This window comes from Paroedura picta, chromosome 8 (assembly GCF_049243985.1).
Source record: "Paroedura picta isolate Pp20150507F chromosome 8, Ppicta_v3.0, whole genome shotgun sequence".
In the NCBI taxonomy this organism is placed as follows: Eukaryota; Metazoa; Chordata; class Lepidosauria; order Squamata; family Gekkonidae; genus Paroedura; species Paroedura picta.
In genome coordinates, this window is record NC_135376.1 from 68,386,704 (window position 1) to 68,414,503 (window position 27,800).

The 27,800-nt window shown below is 41.9% G+C and overlaps 1 protein-coding gene across 4 annotated transcripts in view; it reads right to left on the minus strand.

The window, feature by feature from the left end:
* The window catches only part of LOC143843704 (heparan sulfate glucosamine 3-O-sulfotransferase 1-like), an 85,498-nt gene that overhangs the window by 24,525 nt on the left and 33,173 nt on the right, over positions 1-27,800 (minus strand). For all 4 annotated transcript variants that reach the window (XM_077350207.1, XM_077350212.1, XM_077350210.1 and 1 more), the window contains exon 2: positions 3,209-3,334. The gene's annotated coding sequence lies outside the window, so the exon portion shown is untranslated. The remainder of the gene's footprint in view (positions 1-3,208; positions 3,335-27,800) is intronic.

The following is a 27,800-nucleotide window of genomic DNA, read 5'->3' on the forward strand; positions in this document are numbered from 1 at the left end:
AGCAATTTTGTAAATGTTTTTCTGGCTGACCTGGCAATCCTAACCTTTAAAGACTCTACTAATGAATGGTAAAAAAGCCACAAGGAGGAAATGCAGTGTCAAGGAAGAACAAGAGGTTTCCAGCCTTAGTGCAAGACTCTTCCAACACAGACCTGGAAAATGGCTGTAGGTCTTCAAGTCTTTACTTGAGAATCAGGAGGGCTACCTGGTTCTAGGCTTTGCCTACCACTCTCTTTTGCTTCTCCCATTTTTTCAGATGGCTTACTAGGAATTCACCAGATATAGATGGAGCAGACTCGTCTTCTTAAGACAGGACTCGTCTTCTTAAGGCTCGTCTTCTTAAGACAGGAGGGAAAAAGTGAGAGGCAAAAATAAAGATGGGGGAGGAGAAGGAGGAGGAGTTCAAAGGGACAGCAGAATGTGGAGCTTGGGAGGAAACCTATCATCTCCCTCCCAGCTCCTTCTTTCCCTCACCCAGTTCTGTGCCAGACACCAGAATGAGATCACAGAGAGCTGAAATAATGTATATGAAAAATATGCCTTCTCTTTAAGTAAACTTTGGCCGGTGGGTACTTGCCTCCTCATTCTACCACTTGCTCCACCTACGGCAATGCACAATGTAAAAATCTAAGTTAGAGACTGGATTGTGCTGCAAGTTGTGCATAGGATCTCTTTAACTACATATTTATTGCATACTTTAGCAAAGAAAGGGACTGAAATTTTTAGTATACAACATTTACAATAATATAAAATTAAAGGCATCTTTATCTTGAGTTTCTATTAAGGTCCCTTAATAATAAGTCTGCATCAGAAACCAGAATTATAGGAATTTCACAATAATAATTATTCTAATTACAGTTGAGTGTTTTCTTAGCTGTGAGTTTGAGAGCAAGTCTCTTTATATTACTGTGTAGGCAGTCACATCCATACCTGCCTTATTTAATTCTTTGAATATTAGCTATAAGGAGACTGCAAAAGTGTGGGTGCTATCTTTAGAAAAGGCAACAAAACATTCTTTAGTATATATAAATTATATCATGAGCCATATAATCAACTCAACAGTGTACCACACAAAGAATGTTTATGGGCATTATAGCATTGATGGGGGTCAGAGGCTATGACCCAGAAGATCCATTTACATGCATCAAAGAGAACTGTTTGCTCAGGCTGGGATTTCTTTGTATTTCTCATTGCTGCAGCTAACCAAGCAAAGAGGCAATGCAAACCACTTTTGAGACTGCATAATAGCTTACTTGGGTTATGGATTGGTTTCAGTCCTGGTTATTGGGCTGACACACCCTTTATTGCTCTGCTGAAGGGCCTGAACCAAGAGATGGAGAAAGGGAGTGCAGCCCCCCCCCTGAAGGAATAAGTGCATTGTTCGGAGTTGCTATTCTAGAGGTACCAACACAATACATACATTTGGTGCTGGAACTATCCTAGCAGAAACTGCATATAGCAAAATAATATTGTTGATATATCTTATGTGATGACTCAAATGAGAAAAATAAAAATACTGCAGATATGGATAATAAGAGGAATGAATAGAAGGATAATCCAGTACTTTTAAATATATTAGCCTTAAACAAAAATGGAAACAATGTACAGGGCCATGAATGAAATGAGTTGGCCAAGGGACTTCTCCGCCATCCACCGCTTGACTGCAGCTTTCTGCATACCCCTAAAAATGTTCCTGAGTACCAAGTACCATCAGAAGCAGAGTGCAAAGAGGGAGTTCAGATTCTGCCAATCCCTTCTTCATTCCCTCCATCTCATTTCTGAGGGTTCCCCTGGCCCTTAGGAGAGGCTTTCTGGGATGTTTAAAGGCTGCAAGCCTTTTGCAAACTTGCTTAGTATGGCCAAAAGTTTTGATTATGTTCCTAGACAGCAATCTCAGTTCTAATAGTTATTCTGAACACTTAAGGATAACTGTAATTGGGTATCTCTAATGACCACTACTGTGCACAACTTTCATATACTAACTACATGTTTTTTGACAAAATATGCTGAGACCTGGTTGCTGGAACTGCAAACTAGTTTTTTTTCCTTTTAACAGAACTAGTGCATTGCCATTTCACTTTTAATGAGTATACTATAAATGGAACACATTTATTTACATTTGAAATTTACAAGTGATGAAAAGGGATTTGTCTAAAAAATAGGTCAGTAGCAGATACCTGAGCACATGGAAGTAATAAAGCTAAACTAGTATAGAAAAATGCAGAATCAGCAGTAGTTAAAGCATCAATTTTGTGTTTAGACGGTGCAAACTTTACATCATAGCAGCTGATCTTGCCTGCAGTAAGTTTAGCATATATTGACTATCTAAGTGTTTTCAGCATTTATTTGTTAAGAACTGTTTTGGTTCACCTTCCTTTCACTGCATGAGCAGAAAATTCCAAAAGTGAGTTTAACCTAACCTGTTCCTCTATCTCAGTTAACCATCATATGGTACCATATGTCCAAACAATAAAGATTTAATCAATGTAACACAGGAATAAGAGAGGTGAGAGTGGGCAGGAACTTAGGAGATGTTGCTCCAAGTATCCATGGCTGAACTATTAATCTGAATGTACAAATTGTTAATCAAATTTGAAGTAGTTATGGGTGAGAACAAAATGGTAGAGTTTGGTGGCAAGGTCAGCTGTGGTGTTGGCAGAAATGATGTTTCTTATGACTTGTGATCCATCTTGTGTGGACTGTTGGGATACCAAGATTCCACATCCATGGTAGCCAAAATAAGAATTCTAGGACTCTACGCCATTAATGCTCCTAGTTATGTATGTGACAACACAAATTTCCTGAGGAAAATACAATCTTTCAATAGCCCTCCAGAGAATACTTTTTGACCACCATGGACTAAATAAATGGACAGAAGATCAAAATATAAAAACAAATCATACAATATTTCATTACCAAACAATTTTACATAGTACCCTAGAAACAGCTGGGTTACTGAAAATGAGATACAACTAGCCAATATGACAAAAATGTCAACAACAAATAGTTTTCACCACAGAAGCTTCAAATTAATTTTGATGAATACTGTAAACTGAAAATGGGATCCTATTGAAAAATAAGGTAAGAGTAAGAAGCCATGTGTAGTTTGATACCCTTTTTATCTTTCTTTTATTAGGGTGATCTTGTTAACTACTATGATTCCACAAAATATAAGCAAACCAGGAAATGGGATATAAGCTACACTTACCTGGACTTAGAGAACAGCTGTTGTCAGAATCACATCGAAATGACAGGCAGCTTTCCTAGCAGCAGTACTGTTACAAGTGTTTACATTGTCTCTTGCAGTAAGGTTTCTTTTTATGTGTAGTAAAACCTGTAATAAAAACATACTCATTTAAAAATGTATAATGAAAACAGCCCTGATCTTCCAAGTGAGTTCTAATTGAAACCTGAGTCAGAATGGGTGCAAGAAGCCCTCAGAGCAGTGTGTTAAGGGATGTCTGGATTTGGATTTCAGGGAACAAGACATAAAGACTTAATCACAGACTGACTTATAATCAACAGAAATTATACTAAAATATGCCATAGAAACAGAACCAGAATAAAAATTTGCATTGTGAAAAGGTTCTTCTCTGACCAATGCTCAAAAAGTCGCTCTTTGCTTTTAGCATATGATGTTTTCAAAAGTACACATAAGTTTGTATTATAGGATAATTACATTATTTTATTATTATATAATGGCAAATATGGCCATGCATTGTAATATATTTTCAGATTATATATTAATGTTATGTGGTGGTGGAGGAGGAGGAGAAGGAGAAAAGTGCTGTGAAGTCACAGCTGATTTATGGCAACTCTGTAGGTTTCCTAGCCAAGGGACATACAGAAAGGGTTTGGTATTGCCTGCCTCTGCAATCCTGGAATCTCTTGATATTTTATCCAAATATTAAACCTGCTTCCAAGATGATACCAGGCTAGCCTGGGCCATCCAGGTCACATTATTAACATATTTTATTATAGTTCCTAGTCAGCTGGAAGTACTGTGGCTAAAATAGGGGGGGGTTCTCCCTGCTGTCCATGGGAGAGTTTTAGTAGGTCAACTAAGACTTTAACTGAGGAAGGCAGGAAAGATTCGTCCTGTTATAGGAGAATGATGGCTTCAAGGGTATGCCTGTAATGCATGAAGTATCACATGCACAATAGCAAGATTATAAATATATATATTTTCCCAGAATTGTTCAATGGACATTTCTTTTTATCCTTCTAGGGAGTTTCCTGGAAATTACTGCTTTTTAAATACTAGCAGTTTTGAAGTACTGACACCATGGGGTTGAAAGGATATTTTTACAAAAACAGCTGGAGCAATTATAATAGATCCCAGCAATTCTCTATCTGTACCTCCAGAAAAAGTTGCAGTCTAATATACAAAGCTGAAATCCTCCTAGGATGTAGAAGATAACATATTTCTTTCTGCTGCTTTAAGCACACCAGTAGTAATCTGAAGAGTTTACATGGCTTTCTTGTCAATACCTGCTGGTCACAGTTGGTGGAGAAGCAGATTCTCTTATGATGTGGCTGGTAATTAAGCATGGGGATAGTCATAGGTATTCAGGAAGCAAAATTCAATACCTCCATGCAGGGGAAAAAAACCCTATCAGGAAACAGGAAGATCAAGTATATCCTCAGAAAAGTATCTATTCTTTGAGAGGAGACCTGTTTTCTATCCTTGTTGAAACTTAAAAGAAAACGTTAACAAGCATAATGCACAAAATGAATGACTTTGTTGGTGAGTTGGAACATGGCTGGGCTTTTCTTAGAAGGACAAAGTCCAAAGAATTGAAAAGCAGGAACATTTCAAAGGTTTCAAAAGCTATCAAAGGCAGCTTTTCACCACTGAAACATTGTTCCACAACATTTGCACACTTATTTATATGCAACAAATGAATTAAATGCTTTTCAGTGACATTCATGGGAAAGAAAGATTGTGGGAACAAACCCCTAAAGTTTTGTAAACAAACCTACACTGGCTGCCCCATTTGTAAAGTTTAGCTGAAGCTATTAACATGTAAAGCTTTTCACCCCCAGAGTATTTCATACATAATTTACTAGGAATGTTCAAGTAGGCCTTAAGGCAGCCCATAACCCACACTCAGATTCTTGCCTAATATAGCCTCTGACAACCTATCTCCTGGATGATTACAAAAATGTGCTCCAGTATAATCAGACTATTAAGCACTTTATAACCCAGCTATCTTCTTTGTATCCATGTACAGAATGGTTTATAGTGTAATTGGACCCATTTAAATAACAGGAAATACATTTACAATTTTGCCACACACAGGCAGCACAGTATAAATAAACATGGGATTATGTGTGACCAGCAGAGCACATACGTGCTTGTTTTGAACAGCACCCTTTCTTCTTCTTGCACTACAGGGTAAATTCCTTTAGTACTTAAAGAAAATTGTTCAGGTCATCTCAAATGTGTCATCTTGCCTGCTATTCAAAGTCAACAATTCCTATAGGGCAGTGGTCCCCAACCTTTTTATCACCGGGGACCACTCAACGCCGGGGACCACTCAATGCCTTTTACTGAGCCCCGGGGGGGGGGAGTTTACTCCTCTGCTCTCAACCACTGCCCTAACGCTCTCTGATAGCTATGGTACTGTTTAAACATCCCTTCAAAATAAGATACAGACACGCCACAACAATGAACATAAGGAACATTTTATTTTCATGGAAATTTTAACTCATGACAATGACAAATCAATGGGAACCCTGAGCTTGTTTCTCTGCAACGAGATAGTCCCATCTGGAAGTGATGGGAGACAATGACACCCAAAGTGTGTTGTAAAGGGCCGGGGGGGGGGATGAAGTAAAGGGTCGGGGGGGGGGGGAGAAGGCGTCCTTCGGGGCCCACCTCTAATTAGTTGAAGGACCACATGTGGTCCGCGGCCCACAGGTTGGGGATCGCTACTATAGGGTACATGTTGTGCCATGCTGGAGCATCCATGGGAACTTTCAGTATGCCCGTGATGTTCCAAATTTGTTATTTATAGTTTGTGCTGAGGCTCAAAGCATAATAAACAGTATAGGACAACAGACTCAACAGGATGAGACATCTAGTAAGTAATATATACCTAGAATTACAGAAATCGGATGACCAAGGAGAAGGATTAAGTAAGATATATTAAACAATACACAAAATTTTATTACGTAAGGAGATAAGAAGGCAGTGGGAGCAGGATAATACATGCTGTACACAATAGTATAGTTCATAGTCCTGGTCCCTTTAAGCAAAGCTGTGATGACAAAAAATAGGAGCCAGATTTTAGAGTCTAAGACCTTGAAGGGATTTGTATAGATAGCCAGTACTTGAATTGAACCTAGAAACTGATGGACAACCAATGGAGTGACTGAAGAATGTTCCACCTAGCTGCAGTTAATAACCCAGCTGGGGTAGCCTGTACCAACTGAAACGCCCAAGTTGCCTTCAAGGGCAGACCTATGCAGAGTGTATTTCAACAGTCTATTTTTGATGTTACCATGACATGGATCCATGTGGACAGATCAGCTGAGTCAACTTCCAAACTAAACAAAGTTAGAAGAAAGTGGCTTTTTACTTTTATTTTGCATCTGCATTAACTTGTTTCTCCACCGGAAATGCTGCCTTTAGCATAACTCTTAACTCTGAGCAATGATGGCCTTTGATGGAAGCTGTCCATGGTACTGCAGAGCCTGCACTACTGGATTCCTGCAACAGGTCAATTTCGTTTCAAGTTTATTTTGAACCCTTGCTACAAGTCTTATGTTCTATTCATTTTCATACAGAGAGTCACATCTAAGTGCCAAACATGTAAATGCAAATTTGAGGTTCTCACAAAATTCTCAAGGGGTGATAGCAGCATTAAATGGAATTGCAGAATTATTTTATAGGACTATAAAGGCCTTTTCAGTCCTGGCCCCTATCTGGTGGAATGAGCTCCCGGAAGAGCTGCGGGCCCTGCGGGAATTGTCAGCTTTCTGTAGGGGCTGTAAGACGGAGCTCTTCTGCTGGGTTTATGGTTGAGGCCAGTGCAGGAAGATCTAATGGGCTCCCCCCTAGGATGTGTCTTTATTGAATAGCCCCTTGCTATCCCAGGAGCAGGTGTACCGGTATGAGGAGGCTGAGAATTTTACCACCATGTGTTCTTACGTAATTGTTTTTGGGACATTTTATTAGTATTTTAATGGGATTTTATTGTTACAAGGTTTTATTAACCGTTACCTGCCATGAGCCGGTTACCGGGAGTGGCAGGATATAAATTTAATTAATACAAATAAAGAAATAATTCCTCAGACTACCGACTCTGAAGTTTTATCCATGATTTACACTTTTCTGCATTTAGGCTAATAGAAATTGGTATTTTTTCAACTAGCAAGCTCTCAAAAGCTCTTCCAAAAGATGGAAGAGACCAAAACACAATATGACCAAAAATATTTATACTGGCTCTAAGTGTTTATGAGTTAGAAATAAACTGCTGCTCTGATACCTATACTTGCAATGCTGCAAAATGTTACCAAAAGTTCCAAGCAGATTAGCAAACAACGACTGTAGAAAAGCTGATTGTTTGGGTCTTTTTGGTTTGTTTGTTATGTCCCTTATCCACAGCTCTTAGCAGCACAAATACAAGCATAATAGGGTGGATAATACAAGCAAACTAGGGTGGATAATGAGAGGAACTAAAATTGCCAAATGAGTTGTAAAAACTGAAATTTTTTGAAGCAGATAAATTTATGAAAATTGATGTTTTTGAATCAGGCATAGTAATAACAAATCTTGCCTCATGGGAGGCAAGAAAAAAATTACACTCTGGCAGCTACAAGTATCCCAAATTTCATATGATGGCTAGTAATGTCAGGGAGGATTTTTTCCCCCTTTGGGTAACTCTCAAATGCCATGTAAGGATTGGTGGTCTCATACACCAGTATTTGACTGTCAGGTTCCATGAAGGCAGACTTGAAAAAGTGTGATAATTTTTTGAACTGCTTTAATACGGTCTTGTTCTGGAGATCAGACATCTTAGCTGATGCTGACCTGTAAGTATGTTCCAATGCAGTGGCTGGTACAGGCTGGTGCACACAGCAGTGATGCAAAGCAGAAATGGGTCAGTGAAGGAACTGTCAGAGATTTTACATTCCTAGAGTCTCTCCCCACCCCCCAATAACGGAAGTAGCACATCTGTAGGCAGATCAGTTCCAGAGCATGACAATCTGCTTCTGGTGTGAAAATTAAAAAGTAATTCATGATGTGAATTCCTGAATTTCCAAGTCACTGAAGGTGATGATGCCCATTTAGAATGTTGTCCATGTTTATGCTGGATATGACCCTATATTGCATAATGGCACTTCCAGCTACTATCCATCTATCACAGAGGATGGCCTCACTGTGAAGCCTGGAGAGGGTGGGACTTCAAAGGGGTATAACACCATTGAATCCTTCCTTTCAAGAAGCCATTTATTCCAGGGGAACTACAGTTGCCAGCCTTCATGTGTAGGCTGGAGATTACCTGGAATTACAACCGCTCTCTAGCTGACAGATCCCCTGAAGAAAATGGTTACTTTGGAGGGTGGGCTCCATAGCATTATACTCTCCTAAGGTTGCTTCCCATCCCAAACCTTGTCCTCCCAAGTCTCCAGAAATTGTACAACATGGAGCTGACAACCCTAAGGAGGGTTAGGGTTTTCCTTTTCTGTAGCTGAGAGATCTGTTGTGATTCCAGCTCTCAGCGCTCCACCTGGAGGTTGGTAGCCCTAGAAGGAGAGAAGACAGAGGAGAAGGGGAGAGGCTATGAGTGCTTTCAGGAAAATGAAAGAGAAAATAGAGGGAAATGAGAAACCTTGCATAACTCCTTGTGAGATCCTGCTTGTTGATTTGAATGTGTGTGTGTGTAGGTTAAAATATTTTAAAAAAATAAATAATGTAATTTTTCTGTTTATGAAGCTTTGCTCAATACAGCAGGAGATTTCATAATCATAACGTCTGAATTAATAGGATCTCAGTAGTACTGTTCCGTATGAGCCTCTTGTGGCGCAGAGTGGTAAGGCAGCAGACATGCAGTCTGAAAGCTCTGCCCATGGGGCTGGGAGTTCAATCCCAGCAGCCGGCTCAAGGTTGACTCAGCCTTCCATCCCTCTGAGGTCGGTAAAATGAGTACCCAGCTTGCTGGAGGGTAAACGGTAATGACTGGGGAAGGCACTGGCAAACCATCCCGTATTGAGTCTGCCATGAAAACGCTGGAGGGCATCACCCCAAGGGTCAGACATGACTCGGTGCTTGCACAGGGGATACCTTTACCTTTAGTACTGTTCCAGGCAATTAAAAAAATATAATGGAATTAATGCACAGTTGCCAGAATCAGAGGTGAGACTAGCAAAGCCAAAACACTACATTCACTTTGCCCAAAATTTGGGATTATTTGCAGGCACAGGGATTTGAACAGCTTTCTAAATTCCATGTTTGAACTTATACTCAGATGTTGAAAACCAACTAAAATCCTCTCTCTACCCACTTAGCTAAACGTGAATGTTACAGCAGGATAGGAAGTGCAGAAAAGAAATCAAATGTATTCTGTAGCCAAACAGTCTCACAGTCATGCCTTCTTCTATGCTGAGCAGAGAGTTTAAACTTCCATATCCACACATTTTCTAAACTTCCATATCCACACAGTCCATTTTCTAAAACAGATGAAAACAGCTGGCAGAAGGCTTAATGCTAAATACCAGAAAAAAAATTCAATGTCCTTAAACAAAGGAAAGAGACCTCTTTTCAGTAAGACAGAAGCATAGGCAGACAAATATGAAAAATCAAATGCAAAATGCTCAACAGCTAATAGCTGCCCTAATTGTAGAAGTTCCTGACTGAACAGGTTACTACAAAGGTGGGAAACAACAGATGGGATTTGGAATCTTTAACATAAACATATGCTGCAGTTTGCTAAAAGGATGACAATTACCTATTACATGTTAGACTCGAGTCTAGCAAGTTGAGGCCAACAAGAGTTTCAGACTGACTTCAGGAGTCAAAGCTCTTTTTCCTCAGTATTTTGTAGCTGTTAGGAGGGTAGCATATTCCATTAGCAAAATTCCAACAGTGAGCTCATTCTCTTCCCAAACAGCTTGAAATTCAAATATTTAGCACTATACCCCACACACACTGTCAGAAATCCTAATACAGTGAGGTCAGTAGTATATTATTATCACCACAGTACAGGAATATAGTGAGGAGAGCAGATAAAGGCACCTCAACACCACTTAAAGGAGAAGCAAAGAATTGAACTAGAGTTTTTCCAGCTATTGCATTACACTGCTTGAATTGAAAGGACAGATTCATATATTTCACATCATTTAAGAAAACAAGATTTTCCCTTCAGAGAGATTTGGGTTAGAGAATTTCGAATTCACATTCTAGATAAATGGGAACTGACAAAGTGCTAACAAAGGGTTTTTATATTGATATGAAACATTTGTGATAATGAAGGTGTTAAACACTGAGCTTGAAAGCACATGATGTTGCAAACTGTTGTTAGTTAATTAGTTTAAGTATAGTTAATCTAGACAAGAATGTCAAGTTATAATGGATAATATATGCCATTCCGCCTGTGAAATGTACTTAGTGAATGGGCACTCACAACGTCCCTTGATTGCATCTCAATTGGGATACTATTCTGTTGATTACTATTGTTGCTCTTTGAAGAACATGCATCAGAAACTAAGTAGGAACAAACAAAAATATTGCATTTTATCCCTATTTGCATTCACATTATATGAAGATTACCAATATCGTCATGAGTTGAATGTGAGAATGATTTGACTAGGCTCCGCCTCAATAGGAATGCACTGGAACCATTAGCAATTGTCCTGCAGAAATAATGAAAACCAATTAAATACTATGGTGTGGATCTACCAGGACGCTTCTGCAGATGCAAACCTGTCTTGCCTCCCCCACCCCCCAGAGGAGCACCATTCAGGGGGAGGGGGCATTTTAAATGTATTTATTTATTCAATTTATATACCACCCTCTAGGCAGGCCTGCACAGGGCGTTGTACATCATACAACCGATAGCAAAGCAAGATTAAAAGTTAATAAAATAATAAAATCAATTAAAAGCGCATCTATAGCCAATGGCAGCATTCACTGTTCTCATTATTTCCAGCCTGCTCTCTTTTAGGCTGCAGAAGAAGGGAGGCAGCAAGAAAGCTGTGTTTCCTGGAATAAAATCCTGTCCGTGGGAATGCTCCCATAGATCCAAGACTATCACACAACATGCAATGATGAATATATGGAAATGAATAATAGTTTGTGAGGAGAATTTGGCCAAAGGAATTGAGTGTCCAGGCTGTTTGCTTTGCTTTCTTTAAAAAAAAATGGTTCAAATGTTGTTTTAAGACAATAGAGTACACATTCTCCATGTTGTTTCCATACTCTCAGGCCAGTGGAAAGTAATTAGTCTGTCAGATCACTGTATCAATCCCCCATGAGGATAGGAGGGTCCCATCTTTTAGGTATATGTTCCATATGAATGGTCAAATAGCAGCTGACTGCAAAACCAACAAGTGACAGTTTTAAAAGCAGCAGCAGCTATTGAAATGTTAAATGGGGGGGGGGGAACCTATTTGGCCTCAAGTGTCAAAAATGCAATATTTATCTGTGAAGATGTCAGTGTGCTGCAAAAAAAAAAAAAGATGGGGCAAGGAACAAAGCCAAACACACACCCACACAACCTGCATATACAGTGTGTACCCTTATTTATTTATCTAGTGTGGAAGTATTAAGGACAAAAATAAGGTTTCTTTAGAAATGTGTGTTAAGTAAAGAACATCAGTAGCTTGCTTTTGATACATACACTTTATTTATCACATTTATTAACCGCTGCTCACAGGCCAGCTGGCTCGCAGCGGTTCATAGCAAGTACAATGAAATAGACTAATAGCAATAGTCCAACAGAAAAAAAGCTTCTAGTAACAACCCCCCCCCCCCCAACATTTCTGGCTTCCCAGCCCATCTCAATCTAATATCTCAAGATAGGTGCTTGGAGGAGGGGCCCAACAAGATATTCCAAGCTCTGACCTCAACCAAACGCTTGGCAGGAGAGCTCTGTCTTGCATGCTCTGCAGAACTGAATTAGTTCCGGCAGAACCCTCAGCTCTTCTAGGACCTCATTCCGCCAGGTAGGGAATGTGGGCCAGGGATGAGCAACTTATTTGAATTTGCAGAGCAGAGAGCTCTGTGGGGAACATAAGGAGTTAGACCAGTGGTTCTCAAGAAGGGGTCATGACCCCTTGAGGGGTCAATTGGCTCTTTCCTGGGGTGCAACAACAGGGGCAGCAGCATCCTTTGCGCCACCTCAGAGCTCACCAAGGAGGTGCGGAGGAGGCCAGTGCCACAGTAAGCAGGACTGCTGGTGGAGTGTGCACACGCATATGCATGTGCACCGCTGCCCCTGTAGGGGTCGCGGTATTAGGGCAGTTGAGAACGACCCCTGATTACTCACCGAGAGGGGTCCTTCTCCTCAGGAGTCAGGAGGACAGCTTGATGGGTGTTTCCCAGCTCTCTTTGAGGGAGGCAGGTAATTTAAATATTCCGTGTTCCTGTGGGAAATGCCCCTCTCAGCCAGTCGGTATTTCCGGAGTGTCCTTCACATCCTGTGTCATCACTGCTATAATGTAAGCTTGTTAAACAGCAGACACTTCACTGAGGAAGGAGGACAAGGAAGACTAGACACAGAACAAACCCATGCCAACAATCTAAACTGTCAGGCGTCTATATATACATGTTTTTTTTTTTTTTTTGTAAACAACAGACCTCCAGCCTGGAGAACTCAACTGAATCAATTCTAGAAAAAAACCAAGGCGTGACGGACCTCCCTACTGGGTGGGACAAGCTGTCCTCCTGACCACTGAGGAGAAGGACCCCTCTTGGTGAGTAATCAGGGGTCGTTCTCCCTCTGGGTCAGGAGGACAGCTTGATGGGACCTTAAAGAGCCCAGGGTGGGTCCATTAAACCAGGTCCATCACGTGAGACAACTCTACGCCCGAAGGCAGCTTGTTCCATCTCCCCTTGCTGAATCTTATAATGCTTGACATACGTGGAGGGTGTGGCCTAGGTAGTGGCCTTGCATACCTCCTCCACTGATGCTCGCTTGGCAAACGCTGCTGAGGTGGCAGCACTCCGCAGAGAATGAGTGGTGATGCCTTCCGGCACCACCTTACCCGCGGCCCTGTAAGCCTCTACTATGCATGCCCGCACTGTCCTGCTGATTGCAGCCTTGGTTAAGGGCTGTCCCCTCTTGTCCCCTGAGACCGCTATGAACATGGTCTCCAACTGTCTGAAGTCACTAGTCCTAGCAATGTACACCTTAAGGGCTCTTCTGACGTCCGGCTTATGCCAGACCCGCTCCTGATCCAAGCTAGGATGAGGAAAGAATGAGGGCAAGCTGATTTCCTGCGAAAGGTGAAAACTAGAATCCACCTTGGCCCTGAACAAACGATTCACCCGAAGCACCACCCTGGATTCACAGAATGTACAGAGATTCTTGGCTATGGACAGTGCCCCTAATTCTGAAACTCTCCTAGCAGATATAATAGCCACCAAGAAAAGTGTTTTCAGACTAAGCCTGGAAAGGGACACCTACCTAATCGGCTCAAACGGCTCCAGTTTGGCAGCCTCTTTTAAAAATCTGACAATATGTGGATGCTTGGACAGTGGAATCCTAGCACCATGGACCTAGCACCTTACAATCCTAGCACCATGGACAATGCAGCTACCTGCCTGCGTAGTGTCCCAGAACGTAAACCTGACTTAAGACCATACTGCAAAAACTCCAGGATGCTGCTAATCTTAGGAGAGGACGCTGACACGGCCTTCCTCCGGCACCACCACACGAAGGCCTTCCAGGAACAGTTATAAATTCTAACCGTAGAGGACCGTCTGGAAGCCATAATACTATATGTAACAGCTAAGCTGTATCCCTTCCGTCTCAGGGCTGCCCTCTCAGTAGCTAGGTGGTCAAATTCTACCAGCCGGGATGAGGGTGTCGAAGAGGGCCCTCTCCATCCTCAGACACCAAGCCCAACGTCTGGAGTGCTGCTACTGGACCATCTATGACAGGCACCTGTAAGAAAGACTCTGCATATGCTGGTAAAGCATACATTTTACGAATAAAGGAATTACTTAGTGACCAATGGCTTTCCCCATTCTGCCTGAATTTTTCTCTCAAAAGACTCTGGCATAGGAAAGTTCTTCAAATTAGTTTCAGGTTTAAGAAAAAATTCTCCACTACCCTTAGGGCCATAAAACTTCCTGGCCTGTTTGCATGGGGGTTCCTCAGAGCCAGATTGCTTCAAATCCAGAATAGAAATGGATTCATTAAGCAAAAACTTAAAGTCTTCCGCATTGAAAAATCTCTCAGTTTGCTGAGGTACCTGGATCAGCTCTATTTCTTCCTCATCTGTAATAAATCCCAAATCACCCTCCTCTCGTTCTCTGATAGCTATCTCCTCCTCTGAAGAATGAGATCTCTGTTGGGTACAGCGTGGTCTCTTTTGGGCAGCCTTGGTAGGCCAGCGGGGCCTGGAGCCAGAGGCCTGAGGAGACCTCCTGCGGGAATAACTCCTTCTGGATGCCCTGGAGTCTGGGGAGGATGAGCGGGAACGAGACACGGAGGTTCTGGAACTGGGGGCAGAAGCTGCTGGCACACCTTTGCAATTTCAGCTTGAACAGTGCTCTGCATGAGTCTTATAAAATCAGTAGGTAAAATAAATTGGCCTGGTGTGGCCTCTACAGTACCCTCCTCCAGGCGCTCTGCGGTGTTCCTCTGCCCGGCTGAGGGTCCTTCTGAATCTCTTCCTCTGTGGCCTGCACCTGGATCCTGCCCCTCACCCATAGCTGCTGTGTCAGCCGGCTTGGGGGGGGGGCGTCTAGGCTGCTTAGAGGCCCTCACGGCTTTTGAGCGCTGTCCTTGCTCTGCCGCGGCCGCTGCAGCTGTTGCGGGGTCGGGCACAGTCGATCCGACTGCCTCCTTCATTGCTCCAACCCCGGCGATCCCAATCCATGGCTCGGTGTCTTCCTCAGAGGAAAAGCCGCTGTCTCTCCGCTCCGCCACCATTTCCCACCGAAAAAAGAAAATGGCTGCTGCTGAGCATGCGGCCATTGCCAGCGTTCCCCTGCTGCCCGATCCGGCGCAGCCAAGGGGAGAAAAAGGGCCAAAAGAGGGCAGATAGCCGGGAAGAACAGGGGTGAGTGGAAGGAGGGATGAAAAATGAGGGGACCAGGAAAAAAACAAGCTATCTTCTTCAAAAAGCTCAGAGACGCTTAGACTCTAGCTGCTCCCAACGAGGCAGGAAGAAGACTGGCTGAGAGGGGTGTTTCCCACAGGAAGATGGAATATTTAAATTACCTGCCTCCCTCAAAGAAAGCTGGGAAACACCCATCAAGTTGTCCTCCTGACCCAGAGGGAGAACCGCTATGTTCAACAGTCCCTCAGATATTAAAGGCCCAGACTGTGAATGGCCTTAAGAGTTACAACTAAAACTGTGAACCTGATCCAGAATTCCATCAGCAGTCAATTAAGGATGTGATTTCAGTGGATGAAAACAGTACTTGTCTTGTGCCTTAAAAGATGCAAGCAAAACCCTAGCAGGAAACAAGGACACCATTAACATCGAATGAATATTATAGTAGAAGAGTTGTTAAACCAGGTAACCAAGCTCCAGTGCCCTCAGAAATCTGTTGAAGGAATTGCAAGCTAAATGATGTCCTTCTGTATCATGTGGACTCATGCTGACTCAGCAACTGGTCAGGTGACTGTGTGGAAAAGCAGGAGACAGATGAAGGTATAAGGATCCTTATCCTGCTTTTCTGCTATAAAATCCTATATTAAAAAGAAGCAGCTGCTGCACACATTTGTATATAATGTTTAGTTAGGCTCTTAACTCCAGCTTGTAATCAAAAATATGTCAGGCTGAAATACTTTTAGCATTTATGGAAATTAAGTTCTTACTCCATGGGGGAATTCTCATAGAAGGTTCTTACTCCATGGGGGAATTCTCATAGAAGGTGTTATATAGGAATGGGGCAAAATCAGACTGGATTTTATTTTAAAGAAAAACAGCAGTTGACAAAAATCGGAATGACATATGCATGGGTCTTTCCTGAAAAATTCACACATGGTTGACCAATTTAATATAAACATTTTTCACATTTAATCTTAAAGGTAAAGGTAAAGGTATCCCCTGTGCAAGCACCGAGTCATGTCTGACCCTTGGGGTGACGCCCTCTAGCGTTTTCATGGCAGACTCAATACGGGGTGGTTTGCCAGTGCCTTCCCCAGTCATGACCATTTACCCCCCAGCAAGCTGGGTACTCATTTTACCGACCTCGGAAGGATGGAAGGCTGAGTCAACCTTGAGCCGGCTGCTGGGATCGAACTCCCAGCCTCATGGGCAAAGCTTTCAGACGGCTGCCTTACCACTCTGCGCCACAAGAGGCTCATTTAATCTTATACAAGATTAATTCCAAAAGCAATCTTATAGGGGAAAATGTTATTTTCTGGAAACATTCTAAAAACATCCTTAAATCTTACTGGGTCTCCTTTCCATAATCTTGGATACAGTTTTGCCTCCATGAACAAGGTAGCTACTCTTCTCAGTCCATTTCAATTTAGGTTGCAATTTACAGAATTTGATACCCTGCAAAGAACAATATTGTATACAGGACATCTGACAACAGTATTGATGCTTGTTGCCAGCAATGAAGAATATTTTTCCCCAGGCATTAAATGAACAGAATGTTAGACTTTTCTGGAGACTGGGCAATGTAGCTTTGTGTTTTATATGGTACAGTCTATTTTTGTTCCCAGGTGCATACCTGTATGGCACATCTCTAGATAAATCTCTCTCTTGCACATGCTCGTATCATTTTTTATATGTACACATATTAAGTTGTATGTAGGCGTTACAAATGGTAATGTGTGAAACAGCCTAAATGTTTTCAAAACTAGCACCTCCCTCCCCCACATCAACCTAGAGCACCTGTTACAGTACAAGGATGAGGAATATAGGCAGGAAAATGATTGTGCTTCAAAAGCATATGTATAATGTGAGGCTCAACAGAGACATTCTAGAACTCTGATCAGCAACTAACTGGAAGACTACAATGAGAATATGCAAACTGGTGACAGACCTGAATCTTCCAAAATAGGTTGCTGACATACACAGTGGCAAGTCAAGACACTTCTTGAGGACAGCAATTGCTAATCATTTCTCTATTCATTACAATCCAATAGTGAAAGAAATGTTAAATGAGGTCACGCTTAGACTCCGCTATTTGAATTCTATTTTGCATTGCCTTTTTTCTAGTTATCTAATGGATGGTCGTCTTTGCCAAATACGTACTTATCTTTAACCGCTCCTTGCGGAGCGGATAAAATGAAACAGTAAGGGCTCAGTTGGTGGGCCCTGTCCGGGATGAGGAAGGGTGCCGATAGGCCCCTTCCCCCGGACTGACAATCGGAGGACCCAATCGGCAGGCGCAAAGCGTCTGTTGATTGGGCCCTCCAATTGTCAGTCCAGCGGCAAGGGACCAGTTGCGAGCTGCGCGCAGCCTCCCAGTTCACCCGCATGCAGCCGCCATTACCTCGCTTTCCGTGCGACCAGGAGGGCTAAGCAGCCGTGGCTGTGGAGGCAGTGCCACCGCAGCTGCGGTCACCACCGTGACACCTCGGCGCCGGCACCCGCACCCGCACCCGAGAGCAGCCCGTGCCGCCACCCGCCGCTGCCAGAAACGCTGCCATCACCGTGGCTGCCGCTCGCCCTGCCCGCACCCACCACAGCTCCGCCAAAGACCCACGCAGCCGGCAGCGCATCGTCTAGGAGCAGAGGCCGCAGCCACGCCCCAGCCTGCCACAAGCAGCCACCCCTGAGTGCCGCTGAACGTTGCGGAGCACTGTCGGACACGCTAGCACCAGTGGCGGCGCCTGCTGCGCAGCCGGCCCAGCCGCACGCTCCATACTTGCCCCGGCAGCTGGCTCCTGACCTTCAGCCTGCCCGCTGCCACTGGCCGCCACTACCCCGCTGATTCAGGTAGGCCGCGGAGCGCGGTGCCCACTCGACCACTCACGCCCCCTCACAGCCTGCCCTTCAGCCCGGGGCCTGGCCCCAGAGAGCCGCGCCGCCCACATCCCCAGCCCCGCTAGTGCCCGCTGTATTTCGGGGACAGCGGGCTTATTTACTAGTCTGAAATAAACCTTATAGTGTTTTATAACATGATGTGATGCAAAAAGAACCCCAAGATATTTCAACTTCAAATATTAGTTTCAACATTTTGAACAGATGCCCAGTTTTCCTAGAGAACAAAATCCCATTATTTGAGTATTGTTGTTCAACACTGCTCTCCTGAAGCTTATAAATGCTCAACTCAAGAATATCATTCAATGTAGGTAAGTGGCAGTACATTCCAATGTTAGTAAAATCCAAAGGAGGAACTCTCAAGTTACAGAAGTTACGTACTGGAAGTGTATACTGACAAAAGTAGTTCCCACTTACAGTTTTTCTGACTTTCCATACACAATGGTCATGCAATATTAGTTTACTTCTCCCTTTAAGTTGCTTTTCCATATTATTCCAGATTGTGAACCCGCAATCTGAGACCTGTGTAATTTATTAATATATATATTTCAAGTCGGCTCTTGAAAACAACATGGGTGAGGAGAAAGGAGTCCCTCATGCTCTGATGACAGGATCTCCGGGCAGGATCAGGCCTAAACATTTTCAAAAGTTAAAGAAGAAGCTATGCAATGGTGTCATATCCCCAAGACAGACTCAGGGATCCAATATGCCTATAGCCTGGCTCATATAGAGGATTCCACATAGAGTTCAAAGTATAAGGGGCAGAAAAAGGAAAAAAAAACAGAACAAGAACTTTTGTACTACTGAGGGAGGTAGAATTGAGATGGCAAGAGTCATAGCAGTCCTATGAGATGGAAGAACAAAGAGTAGATAGTATTGTCTTTGACAAATGACCATCATTAGATTTTGCAATTATCAGGGCTGAGATGACCGAGCCCTAAAACAATGAGTTGCTTAGTTAATCTGAGGAATGTCTCCTTGAATTGTTTATCTATAATGCTGCCTCAAACACCTCCTCAGCCCAGTTATCTTAAGGGAGAAGTAGTCTTATCTCTGAAATACTAAATACTTACCTTGTTCTCTAATGATACTTTAATGAATCATTCAAAGAAAACACAGACCAAGTTTAATTGACTCACTTTATTACAACCAAATGTGGAATGAACTGAAAACAATATCAGAAGCTGCATTTTCAGTTTCCTAGACTAGATACAGTGTTTGATGCAATTCCCACTGTTGGCCAGGATAACTATCCAAGTAATATTTTTATATTCTTATTTATACTTACTATTTGCACTTCTCTTATGCACTAAATATGTCTTCTGATTTAAATTCTAAATCACCTTTTAATGCAGTAACAACTTGGTAATTTCTGAAAACCAGGGTTTCTCAACCAGGATTTCGTGAAACCCTGTGGTTTATTGATAGCCCTGCAAGGATTTTCTGAATGGGTGGGAGTTAATTAATTTTTTATATATTTTTAAAATGTGTTAAACGTTTATCAAATGATATGTATATGGTGATATATGGTCATATCAACTCCTCCCAAAATGGCCAATGATGGGATGGGAAGGGGAGGGGCATGTACAAAACTATGCTTCAGCAATGGAACTTGGTTTAAGGATTCATGGGTTCCACAGCACCAGAACCATTAAGGATTCACAAGGTCTTAGCAGGTCTTAGCAGAACACAACTGGCACTGTTATTTGTGCTGTAACAGCAGGGTACCCTTACCAGAACTCTGGAACCACATGACAGCTTGTTTCATTCTTGTAGTCCACAAGCTGCAAGTATGAAGACCCTTAACAATCACAGGATCTGGGCCTGGTGTACTTGAGGTACCATCTCTGTCTAAGTCCCCCAAAGAGTGCTCCACTCCGCAAACACCAATCAGTTGGTGTTCCCTGGTCCCAAAGAAGTGTGTCAATCAGGGCCAAGATACTTTCAGTCTTGGCCACCACTTGGTGGAATTAACTCCCTGAGCAGATCCAGGCCCTGATGGAGCTGATTGCATTCTACATGGCCTGCAAGATGGAACTTCTCTACCAAGCATTTGGTTGGGGTCAGTGATTCTATACCATTTAATGCCCCCCCCTGTACAGAAAACACTCCCACTAAGGGACCTTTATCTGGAAAGATCCCTTAGTAGTGAGTCTCTAAGAAATCATGCCTGCAACTGCTATTGCTGCTAGTTGAAGATGATGCTCTAGAGTGTTTTAATGCTTTAACTGTTTAATTTATATTTATTAATTATATGTTGTACACTGCCCCAAACCATGCTGCCAGGAGGGTGGTATACAAATGGAATAAATAAGGCTCCCTAACTGTAAAGCACTGCAGGGTTCCTGGAGCCACAGGACCTACAGCATGTGTGACTATGACAAACCACCTCTGGTAGAATACTTTTTCTTATAATACTTTTGTTAGAATGGCACTGAAGCATTTTGAACAACCAATAACATATTTAATTTTACAAAGAGGGAAGGGGTAGTTGGAATGAGGAATCAAGTTTTTCAGACAAATCAGTTACTTTACAGTTTAAGTTCCTAGTTACAGGCTTTTAATGTGCTCATAGGCTTTTTCTTTCAGATGCTACGATTTCTGTGAAAGAGGTTTTGTTACTGTGTCCCGGAGCTTTTTTGTCTCTCTAGAAGTCTCTTGGCAAGATGCAGTCATGCTGTTTTGGCATGCTACATTATGGATTGTGTTGGACAATTGAGTCAGAAACTACAGACTTCTCCTGTTCAACTCATTGCTTTTGATCCCTAACTTCATTGACAATTCTTAAAGGTCTCAGAATAGTTCAGGACCAAAATAGTTGCCTTCTAACAGTGAACATTAACTTATTGCTGGTTTACATTCATATCACAACCTCATCACTATGCTATTCAACACTTGAGGCAACTAATATATGAAAAGACTCCATTGTATTTGCATTTAGTATGAAAGTTCAGCCTGCAGTGCTTGATAGGACTGATTCACACATGCATGCCAAACTAACTGAAGTTTCAGTCCTCAAGAAACCCTACATTGGAATGATCATTACATTGGATGCAGTCTTGCAAGAAATATGATTTTGTTAATATCATTTGTAATAATATCCTGCTTATAGTGAAATAACTAGCAAAAGTAGAAAAAAAATGTAGGGCACAATTTCTTATTCAAACAGTGGTTTGCAAAAGCCAATGTTAGTAATATAACTAAGAATCCTGGGTATCTTAAGTACCTCTAATACTTGCTTTTTCCAGAGATAAATCAATGTTAAGCACATTTTAATTTGTACATGTGAAGATTCCATCACTGTAGCAGCAACCTACAGGCAGAATCATAGAGTTGGAATGGGCCAAACAGGATATAAAGTCCAACCATTTGTTCAGTGCAAGATCAACCTAATGAAGCCATGATAAGTATCTGTCCAACTTCTGCTTCAAGACCGCCAGTGAGGGGGAGCTCACAACCTCCTTAGGCAGTCGATTTCACTACTGAACTACTCTAACTGAAGTTTCCCCCTAATATTTAGCTGGTACTATTCTACACATAGCTTAGACCTATTGCTGTGCGTCCTAGCCTATGCTGCCAATGGGAACTGCTCCCTGCCCTCCTCCAATTGACAACTTTTCAGATACTTGAAAACAGCGATCATATCTCCTCTCAACCTCCTCTTCTCCAGGCTGAACATTCCTTTTAGGGCTTAGTCAACTACAGACACAGAATGATTCTTAATGATGAATAAAGTCAAGCTTTAGTCTTGTTCAGTGTGTGAATATATACAGAATAAGAGCTAGACGATAATATCATCCCCTCCGCTTTTACAACAGTTATATCACTCTGCCATTTTGCTGTCTTTTCTGTTAAAAGCATCAAGTAGCCATGACAGGAAAAACCATTCCAGAGACCTTGAAGAAATACTGTTGATCAGTGTAGAACAGGCTTTCTCAACAGGGGGTTTCTTGATGACTCAGGAAGGGTTTCCCTAGGAAGGGAGTTAGTTAATTTCTTATATATTTTATTTAGTTTATATATATATATATATATATATATATATATATATATATATATATATATATATATATATATATATATATATATATATATATATATATATATATATATATATATATGGTTATGTCAACCTGTCATGGGGGGATGGCAGCGGTCAACGGAACAGCAGATGCCTCCCCAGCCCAGCAAAGTAGGATACTGGGCCATTTCTGGCATGAGGGGGTGACAAAGCATGATGTCACATCTGGTGGGAGTATCAGGGTGAAGTCACTTCTGGTGACATGTAACTTCCAGGGGTGTGGTCTGCATATATCACTTCTGGGGTTTCTCAAAGCCTGAAGAATGTTTCAGGGGGCTCTCAGTGGTAAAATGGTTGAGAAAGGTTGGCATAGACAATACTGACATTGATAGACCAATGGTCTAGCCTCAGTATATGGCAGTTTCATGTGTATTATCAAGCTACGAAAGCACATGGCTTGTTTATATACTCATGTGCATAACAAATTGCAACAAATTGCAATAAAGCAAGGTACAATCTGAGATTAAGCTTTTAAAAAATATGAAAGGAAAAGTAGAATTTTATGGCATACTAGACTTCATTTCAGCAGCAGATTACTTGGCTTTCAGACAGGCAATCCAGATACACTAGTGAATCAGCTTAACTTTTAAAATCAAGTTTTCCAGTTAGTATGATATTTTAAGGAGACTGAGGACAAAATTTTCTCCCTAGTCCTCTAAACTTAATTGGCTCAGCGGTGTGCTGGGTTTCCAAGTAGATGCTCATTATCGGAGGGGGAACAGTGATTTGCACATGATGCAAACCAGTACAACTCAACAACTATTATTTTTCTTTAGGACTTATCATGAATACATTGCAGCCCATGTAAATAAACTGTATATATCAGTAAAAGCAAATTGTGACCTTAAAAGTACTGTAGGGAAGGGCACGGCACAAATGTACCCTACTATTCCATGCCCTGAAAAAAAATTCGTAGCTTCTAAAGGAAACAGTGCCTGGCACTATTCACAGAGACAGCTCTGTGAACAGGCCAAATTTCATGGTTTTAGTTAGCCTAAAGGAAAACTAAAGGTTGGAGCTAGCGTAATTCTTAATGGTGGGAGAAGATTAACTGTCTGCAACTTTGCTGGCCAACTAATCAAGGATTAGACATTTCTTTTCCAAAAGGGGATTTCCCCCCATTGATTCTCTGATTCCCTGCCCACAGAACATGGGCCTTCTTAGCTCCAATGTAGGCACATTCCCCTGGAAGCAGGGAGTTTTGACAATCCATTTTCAAAAACCTGCATTTTGGAATGAATCCTTGCCAGCAGACACACTATCATCCAAAAGTCCTGCCAAAGCTGTGCTGGGCCAGAATATATCTTTTCATACCTTGTTACATGAATGAAAGCCTCTGCTAACCTGATTTTAGCATGGAGACTCAACACTGGGATGTCCCTCAATTTTATTTCTTATCCTTTAAGCCAAGAATGCGAATCTATGGCAACCAGCAACAGCTCTCCAGAACAAGAACTTTTCTGTGGTTATGTGTGACTTTTCTCAAAGGTGTAGCTTGATCGATAAAAGAACTCTAGAGAATTCATTCTAGTTACCAGAAGAATGAGGGGAGACATTACTCCTATTTGATATTTATTTAAACAGAAAACATTTAAAAGTGCAATATTCTCAGAAGTAATACAAGCCCTATTAAGAGGAATTACAATCTATTCCTAAAAAAAAAACACCTTTCAAGGGACTGACAAAATGAGCAGCAAAGATGGGATGGGGAGGCAGGCAATAGTAGAAATGCCTCTTAAGACAAATTAGGGTAATGAAAAAACCTTTGATTAAAATATGGGCTTTTACAGTAGCGTTTAACACAGGAAACATAAGGGCACTCACTGTGGCAGGACTGATCAGCAGATGAAGTCAGAGGCAGAAAAACAGATTTGACAGTCATTAACATGAAGGTTGTTTCAAAAACCATTACATACAGCAAGATTGCCAGGGGACATCTAGAAATATATGCATCCATAGATGTGGGGGTAGTTAAAAATTAAGGCTGTAGGGAGTTACAGGAAGTGGAGGAAGATTTCCAGAGCATAACTTTAAATGTCTGGCTGCTACCCAAGCATTTTCTTTTGCAAGTGTCATAGCGAGGTGACACCTGTACCAAGAGCAGGAAAGTGAATTTATGGACCATTAAGAAAGTTGTGATATAACATTTGAAGCCTGAAAGAAAGTAAGAATATCAAAAAGGGAAAGCCATCCATTATATTTGAATAAGGTGAAGGCCAGTCTGATCATCTGGAAGTAAGGAAAGACACAGTTAGCTCTGATGTTTATCCACTTTCGCTAAGGGCAAGTTCAAGGCATGATCCTAGCAAAGTTACTAATGGAAGCCCCAGCAAATCACTGAAATTAGTATTTAATTAATCAATTCAATCAATCAAAAGCATCTTAGCAGAAACAAGATGCTGTTATTCATGGTGCATCTGATGCCTGTTTATAATGTAGACATATCCATAGATCGTTCCTACAAATGTAAGAAGCTATTAAGATATTATTCTTCTACTAGGGACAAAGCCTATTGCATTCAGGAATACAATGGGCACTAGGATTGGGGGGGGGGAGAACTCTGTGGATGGCCTCTCCCTTCCCCCCAGGACCTGAAAAGGCTGCAGGCTGGAGGCTACTGGGAAGGGAGCTTACCAGCAGGGGCAGCTCTCACACAGCAGGGATCTGCAGCCTCTGAGCCTCGGAGGAAAATAGAAGGAGGAGGGGGTGGTTAGTGGTGGGGGACAGAAGGCAATTGGCTGGCAGCTGGACAGACAGGCAAGCCGGTTGGAAGAGGAGGTACTCAGACAGAACAGGTACCCTGAATGGTTGTTAAGCAATGAGTAGCACTTAAGCTATGAGACCAGCTCCTCCTCCTGGCCCTTGCCAGAAATATATAATGGTACACATATTGCATGTTACATCATTCCTGTTTAAAATGGGTTTGTTGCTCGTCCACTTGAGCAGAATTATTCAAAGCAAAAGTTCAGCCAATTGTTGATTATGGACTGTGCAGATAAACCAAATGTAGAAATCAGAGCTGTGGAAAATTCATCTTACACAGCTGGATAGTAGAGAAGAAAAGGAACCCTCAATGTACCTATGAGCTGAATGTCCTCAAGGTCATTTAGATGAATGAGGCTGACTCATAGCCAGATTGCTCAAATAGGCCTAATGCTTTTATATGAAGGAGGATTAACACTAAGTCAGGCTTAGGTCTGTCTAGGAGTGATAAATGAAAAAAATAGAAAAAATTCTCACACATTCTCATGAAACAGGAATTATACTGAATATACATGACAATTTTATAGTTTGGATATGGGTAACAGTACAGTGAAAGAGGCATTTACAAAATGCAAGGGATATTTATTGAAAACACAATGAAGTCATTTCAATAATTCCTAACTAATGTAGTTGCTCATGTCTTTAGATTAGGCTTTCTCAACCAGGGTTTTGTGAAACCCTAGGGTTTCTTGAGAGCCCTGGAAGGGTTTTCTAAATGGGTAGAAGTTCATTAATCTTTTAATGTATTTTTTAAATTTGTTAAACATTTATTGGGCAATATGACCATATATGGCCAGGTCAACCCACTCACCCCTCCCAAAATATCCAATGAAGGCCCTGGAATGGGGAGGGGAAGGGGAGCAGCCCTGGGTGGGCATGTGCACAGCTCTGCTTCCCATCCATGTTTTGCACAATTGCACCACTTCTGGGGTTTCTCGAAGCCTTAAGAATGTTTCAGGGGGTTCTCAATGGGAAAAAAGTTGAGAAAGGCAGAAGCTAACTGTATAAAATATTTTCTGTTAAAACATTAGGTCTTTACAACATGTAAAGACGTGAGCAACTATTCTTATCTGAGGATAACTGGCAGTCTTAATCCATTCTCATTACTAGCCAACAATGTTTAGCTCTTTGGCTAAACAAACTGGCTTCACTGATAGATCACACTCCCACCTGGGATAGCTCAAGAGTGTCTTAGGCCAGGGGTAGTCAACCTGTGGTCCTCCAGATGTTCACAGACTACAATTCCCATGAGCCCCTGCCAGCAAACACTGGCAGGGTCTCATGGGAATTGTAGTCCATGGACCTCTGGAGGATCACAGGTTGACTACCCCTGTCTTAGGCAACTCTTATACTATGCTGACCATGCTCCTTTTACAGAAGGAAACATTGGTGCCACCCAGAATAGCAAGTGGGGTTGCAACAGTCATAGTTATATGCAATGCTTAAATTTACAACCATGTAGGTGTTGAAAAGGTTTCTGTGCATCTTTGTGTATTAACGTATATGTTTATACATATATACATCTATGTATATGGACATATATTTGCCCATCTACCACTGGGAAAAGTTTCACCATCTTGCTGGCTTGCCCAATTATATCCATGGTGGGACCAATGAGGTTGGGTTCAGGTTATTATTTTATGGAGCAGTAGTGATGCTGATACCATACTTTAATGAGCATGTTATTCTTAATTTTATTTTTTAATTTACAGGTTATTGTATATCTTATTCTTGTTAGCTGCCCTGAGACACTGTGAGAGGCGAGACACAAAATAAATAATAAATATTTATATTTTGTATCACTCCCCAAAGAGGCATGCAACATCATTCTTCATTCCTTCCAACAACAACACTATTAGGTAGTCCAGTCACTCTTGGCACAACCAAAGTTCACCCAGAGTGCTTACATGGTAGAGTATGGAGTCAAACTTGACTCTCAGAGATTACACTCCAACCTGGATAGCACATGTGGCCTCCATGGATGCCATGGTGCCAGCTGACACCTTTCCTGGTGTGCATCAGGATTTTTTTAAGTGGGTGGGGCCAGGTGGGGCTATTGCTCAGCAGGGGTTCAGATTGGTCATGGGAGATCTGATCTGTACAAGACTCTTCACTGTGCAACTGAAGGTAAGCAAGAAAACATTTTGAAGCCATTTGTTAATTTTAAAAGGCATCCTGTCAAACACAGCTTCTGCCTGAAACATTGAAGAGTTACTACTGGGGTTACTACCAGAGCATGACCACTTGACATTTTATGGTTGGCTGTGTTGTAATCCCAAAGATACCTGGAGGCTCAAATAGTTTGGGAACCCCCCTGCTCTAACCCCTACACATTCTTGACGTTGTGGGCACTGGTCAATTACAGGTTTTGACACTGGACAAAGAGGAGTTGTTTCAGGGACCCACAGGATCTGAATTATTTATAGTGCAAAACTACAGGCGTAGGAGAGTTGGTCTCAAAGCAGCTTACAATAGCCTATTCTTCCTCTCTCCCCCACAGGTACCCTGAGAGGTAGGTGAGGCTGAGACAGCTCTGAGAAAACTGTAGCTGACCTAAGATCACTCAGCTGGCTTAATCTGGAGGAGTGTGGAATCAAATCCAGTTCTCCAGGTTAGAGTCTGCTGCTCTCAACCACAAAACCATGCTGGAGTAACTCTGCATAATTTGTATTATGCACAGCACCCCAAACAAATATTAGATAAATAATTCAATTCCTTACTTTCTGTAGCTGTTATTGGACAGGATTCTATTATGCTTGGCCAAAATCTAATGAACTTTATGTATATACTTGTTTTTATTTTTTTTTAAACAGAGCAGGTTGATTATATG